Consider the following 6,027-nt stretch of genomic DNA (forward strand, 5'->3'; position numbering starts at 1 on the left):
TTGAGGCAGTTGCTTACAACTGTTGCAACAACCGTCCTAGATATGGAATAAGGGCAGTTTCTTGTAATGATTGTTCAGTTTATAAGCAGTTTTCAAATGTTTGATTCGTAATATTGATTATGTGATGTAGTAGATGTATTAAGATAGTGAGTTTATGATTGTTAGAATCATTAGATAGGGTTTAGGGTCTATACTGTGTTTGAATGCATTGTGAAAGTTTCGAACTTGGTTGATGCTTATGTTTTTTATTTGTTTAGGGAATATTGGTGCCCAAAGTGCAGAGTGATTGTATATACCTTACAGATGGCTTCAAGACTTTAGCACCTTTATCAATAGATACACCGGAAGCAGGATCAACATGTAATGTGACGATGATAACCTGCAAGACAGTAGAGGTTCAGATAAAATAATTTTAATATTTCCATGGAGCTACAGTATATACCGTAAAGATGGCTTCAAGACTTCATCACCTTTATTAATAGATACACCAGAAGCGGGATTGACATGCAATGCCTTGAGTATGCAATCAGATTATAACCTGCAAGACAGTAGAACATTGAGAGTTCAAATAGGAAGCATCATCCATTTTTCTATTAGCTACCTTGACAATCCTAGATCTATTATGAACCAGAAAAAATTAGCTCAGGAAACACTATGGGTTATATGCTGCTCGGAGAAAAGAGTGTCCAATCTATCTTGGCAATAAATAAAGGTCCAATGCTCCAACCGGTTTAGTGTATCAACTCCAGATGTAGGAGATCGCGGTGGAGAATTCCCTTCACAAGAGTGAGTTATATGGAAAATTAATTTGATTGTGAATTGCTAATGCTATACCTTCTAGATCAAAAATATGCTGCATCTTCATCATCATCAGCATCTGAAATATGGAATTCTTCTTTGACATTTGCTTCAAAAGAAAACCCAACATGTGAGTAAGTTCCTTGCTTCTTTGAAATATGGAATTCTTCTTTGAGCAAGATATGATGTATTAGATCTACAAATGTACATGAAAAAAAAATTATTTGTCACTGTGTGTGAATAGAAAACAACACTCATATATAGGTGCCAGTTAGAGATCTATATACCAGTTCAAACCAAACAAGAATCGATAGATAAGTTTAAAATCAAAAGATAGGGTAACAAATTCACAATTGAAGGATAAATTGGTGAATCACAGTCTAAAATTACTAAAAGGAGAAATGGGGTTGGGCGGAGTTCCCCTCGTTAGAGCTGACCTAAACTTTATAGAGCTAATTTTCAGCGCATCAAAGTTGCGTTCATTTATCTCATCATCCCTTTAGATTCATAGCAAACTTACAACATATGTTCCCATGTTGTATGGTTTGTGATAATAATAACGGAGCAGATGTGTTTATCTTGGGATGCTTCATGCATATTTGGTGTCGAGTGTTACAAATGTGAGGATAATCCATGTTTTCTTCTTCTTCTTTTGTCCGAGTTTTCCTTCCCCTCTCCCGGCGGCAAGATATTAGCGCATAAAGATTAATATATATGTTAGTGCTCAGAGACCACCAGAGTAGCTGAAAAACATAAAAACCATATCAAATGAAAACCATATCAATTAAACACGACACATAAAGACCATATCACAGATTGAAAACTAATGATTTATCACACATAGACCATATCAAATCTTGCAGCAAAAGCTTACATATAGAAAAAAATGGTTCCCACATAAAGACTACACATGTAAAATTGATACTCCAATACACAAGCGGCATCAATATTCTTAATATTTAGTTTTATCATCCACAACCAAATTCAGAACTCGTTGTTTCTTCTCTGCTTGTGAGACTTTAACACAATAGGCAATTAGGCATGTCACAGTCATGGCAACGAGCTTTGCAGAATATACAAACATTTAAAACAATAATCGTGTGAAACTCATTGAGACATTCTCACAAACAGCTTGCGAGTGCACATAATAAACATTTCTAATTCTATTTGTTACAATAACATGTTGAATTTCGGACAACTATATATAAAGAGATGGGTAGAAAAGAGTACCTCGATTGACGAAAAATAAAACTGATATTTTATTGGTTTAGTATGAAGAATCTAGCAAATTTAGTTCATGACTGTAAAACTGAAGATGCTGAAGTTTTATATATTGCATACCAATTCGAAACTACAAATCGCGGCATTAGTATGCACTCGCTAGGTGGAGTGAAGCTCTACAACTACATGGTGCTATCCTGGCCGCTTACCGTATGGAACCGCATGGTCGCGGGCGCCACAAAGCAACACCGGGAGAGGGGAAAGAAAATCCGAAAGAAAGAAGAGGAAAACCTGGATTTTCTCACCGACGGCTTTCTTTCCAGTTGCGTCAAAAGCAGAAGGAGGTGAAGAGATTTGATATAATGAGAGGACAGACTTGATATGCTAAAGAAGAACGAAAGAGATTTAAGAGGAATATAAATTTTGGGATTTTGTTGATTCAATCGTACTAGAGAGATGATTTAGGGCTTTTGAAAGATATGTGAAAAAACAAAAAAATAAAAACGTTTAGGCGGGCACCAAATTATGTTGAAACACTCTTTTAATTTACGTGTAATACGACGGTAGTAGGTGAACGGTCGCGGATAATGAGTGAGGTCAGTTCGTGCAACTGCCGCAGGATTTGAAGAGGTGGATTACTATTTCCAATTATTCATAAAAATAGCGACAGTTGGCCTATAAGCACTTGAAGACCGTCCTAATACCTAGGCAGAGGCAGTTTGGGTAACCGTCGTGGATCTTAAAGTGAAAAGGACCTAATTTTGTTTTAAAAACTTTGAGGCAGTTGCTTACAACTGTTGCAACAACCGTCCTAGATATGGAATAAGGGCAGTTTCTTGTAATGATTGTTCAGTTTATAAGCAGTTTTCAAATGTTTGATTCGTAATATTGATTATGTGATGTAGTAGATGTATTAAGATAGTGAGTTTATGATTGTTAGAATCATTAGATAGGGTTTAGGGTCTATACTGTGTTTGAATGCATTGTGAAAGTTTCGAACTTGGTTGATGCTTATGTTTTTTATTTGTTTAGGGAATATTGGTGCCCAAAGTGCAGAGTGATTGTATATACCTTACAGATGGCTTCAAGACTTTAGCACCTTTATCAATAGATACACCGGAAGCAGGATCAACATGTAATGTGACGATGATAACCTGCAAGACAGTAGAGGTTCAGATAAAATAATTTTAATATTTCCATGGAGCTACAGTATATACCGTAAAGATGGCTTCAAGACTTCATCACCTTTATTAATAGATACACCAGAAGCGGGATTGACATGCAATGCCTTGAGTATGCAATCAGATTATAACCTGCAAGACAGTAGAACATTGAGAGTTCAAATAGGAAGCATCATCCATTTTTCTATTAGCTACCTTGACAATCCTAGATCTATTATGAACCAGAAAAAATTAGCTCAGGAAACACCATGGGTTATATGCTGCTCGGAGAAAAGAGTGTCCAATCTATCTTGGCAATAAATAAAGGTCCAATGCTCCAACCGGTTTAGTGTATCAACTCCAGATGTAGGAGATCGCGGTGGAGAATTCCCTTCACAAGAGTGAGTTATATGGAAAATTAATTTGATTGTGAATTGCTAATGCTATACCTTCTAGATCAAAAATATGCTGCATCTTCATCATCATCAGCATCTGAAATATGGAATTCTTCTTTGACATTTGCTTCAAAAGAAAACCCAACATGTGAGTAAGTTCCTTGCTTCTTTGAAATATGGAATTCTTCTTTGAGCAAGATATGATGTATTAGATCTACAAATGTACATGAAAAAAAAAATTATTTGTCACTGTGTGTGAATAGAAAACAACACTCATATATAGGTGCCAGTTAGAGATCTATATACCAGTTCAAACCAAACAAGAATCGATAGATAAGTTTAAAATCAAAAGATAGGGTAACAAATTCACAATTGAAGGATAAATTGGTGAATCACAGTCTAAAATTACTAAAAGGAGAAATGGGGTTGGGCGGAGTTCCCCTCGTTAGAGCTGACCTAAACTTTATAGAGCTAATTTTCAGCGCATCAAAGTTGCGTTCATTTATCTCATCATCCCTTTAGATTCATAGCAAACTTACAACATATGTTCCCATGTTGTATGGTTTGTGATAATAATAACGGAGCAGATGTGTTTATCTTGGGATGCTTCATGCATATTTGGTGTCGAGTGTTACAAATGTGAGGATAATCCATGTTTTCTTCTTCTTCTTTTGTCCGAGTTTTCCTTCCCCTCTCCCGGCGGCAAGATATTAGCGCATAAAGATTAATATATATGTTAGTGCTCAGAGACCACCAGAGTAGCTGAAAAACATAAAAACCATATCAAATGAAAACCATATCAATTAAACACGACACATAAAGACCATATCACAGATTGAAAACTAATGATTTATCACACATAGACCATATCAAATCTTGCAGCAAAAGCTTACATATAGAAAAAAATGGTTCCCACATAAAGACTACACATGTAAAATTGATACTCCAATACACAAGCGGCATCAATATTCTTAATATTTAGTTTTATCATCCACAACCAAATTCAGAACTCGTTGTTTCTTCTCTGCTTGTGAGACTTTAACACAATAGGCAATTAGGCATGTCACAGTCATGGCAACGAGCTTTGCAGAATATACAAACATTTAAAACAATAATCGTGTGAAACTCATTGAGACATTCTCACAAACAGCTTGCGAGTGCACATAATAAACATTTCTAATTCTATTTGTTACAATAACATGTTGAATTTCGGACAACTATATATAAAGAGATGGGTAGAAAAGAGTACCTCGATTGACGAAAAATAAAACTGATATTTTATTGGTTTAGTATGAAGAATCTAGCAAATTTAGTTCATGACTGTAAAACTGAAGATGCTGAAGTTTTATATATTGCATACCAATTCGAAACTACAAATCGCGGCATTAGTATGCACTCGCTAGGTGGAGTGAAGCTCTACAACTACATGGTGCTATCCTGGCCGCTTACCGTATGGAACCGCATGGTCGCGGGCGCCACAAAGCAACACCGGGAGAGGGGAAAGAAAATCCGAAAGAAAGAAGAGGAAAACCTGGATTTTCTCACCGACGGCTTTCTTTCCAGTTGCGTCAAAAGCAGAAGGAGGTGAAGAGATTTGATATAATGAGAGGACAGACTTGATATGCTAAAGAAGAACGAAAGAGATTTAAGAGGAATATAAATTTTGGGATTTTGTTGATTCAATCGTACTAGAGAGATGATTTAGGGCTTTTGAAAGATATGTGAAAAAACAAAAAAATAAAAACGTTTAGGCGGGCACCAAATTATGTTGAAACACTCTTTTAATTTACGTGTAATACGACGGTAGTAGGTGAACGGTCGCGGATAATGAGTGAGGTCAGTTCGTGCAACTGCCGCAGGATTTGAAGAGGTGGATTACTATTTCCAATTATTCATAAAAATAGCGACAGTTGGCCTATAAGCACTTGAAGACCGTCCTAATACCTAGGCAGAGGCAGTTTGGGTAACCGTCGTGGATCTTAAAGTGAAAAGGACCTAATTTTGTTTTAAAAACTTTGAGGCAGTTGCTTACAACTGTTGCAACAACCGTCCTAGATATGGAATAAGGGCAGTTTTTCTCAAGTGTCGCAATGCAGTTGTCGCAAAATGGATAATTTCTTGTAGTGTATACCTTTCTTTTGAGACCATTTGGATCTTGAGTAGTGCTTTACATGATTGTACATTGTGACCAAACTTGTCACATTTTGTACATCTATAAGAAACATTTGACAACCTTCTTCTTGCACCCTCTTCACCACTCTCTCTAATCCTTAGCTTTCTAGGCTTCCCTGGATCTTTTTTAAACATTGGTGGCAACAATTCTTCTAATTCTACCTCAGGCCACATATCCTGACCATTATTTGGACTGAAAGCAAAACCATAACACATTTTATATTTTTCTCTAGAGTAACATGCATCCACAAAATCCTCAGGGTTTTGTTGTCTAAAACCTA

General features: G+C 36.3%; 2 long non-coding RNA genes across 2 annotated transcripts; both read right to left on the minus strand.

Moving 5' to 3' along the window:
- Positions 1-294: 294 nt before the first annotated feature.
- LOC131655997 (uncharacterized) lies at positions 295-2,729 on the minus strand. The gene is made up of 5 exons (XR_009299939.1): positions 2,229-2,729; positions 1,236-1,541; positions 835-994; positions 471-538; positions 295-379 (listed from the first exon to the last, which is right to left on the minus strand). It is a non-coding gene; the product is annotated as an uncharacterized LOC131655997 (long non-coding RNA).
- Positions 2,730-3,088: 359 nt separating this feature from the next.
- On the minus strand, positions 3,089-5,538 carry LOC131655998 (uncharacterized). The gene is made up of 5 exons (XR_009299940.1): positions 5,024-5,538; positions 4,031-4,336; positions 3,629-3,788; positions 3,265-3,332; positions 3,089-3,173 (listed from the first exon to the last, which is right to left on the minus strand). It is a non-coding gene; the product is annotated as an uncharacterized LOC131655998 (long non-coding RNA).
- Positions 5,539-6,027: the final 489 nt, after the last annotated feature.

This window comes from Vicia villosa, linkage group LG3, assembly GCF_029867415.1.
Source record: "Vicia villosa cultivar HV-30 ecotype Madison, WI linkage group LG3, Vvil1.0, whole genome shotgun sequence".
Taxonomy (NCBI): domain Eukaryota; kingdom Viridiplantae; phylum Streptophyta; class Magnoliopsida; order Fabales; family Fabaceae; genus Vicia; species Vicia villosa.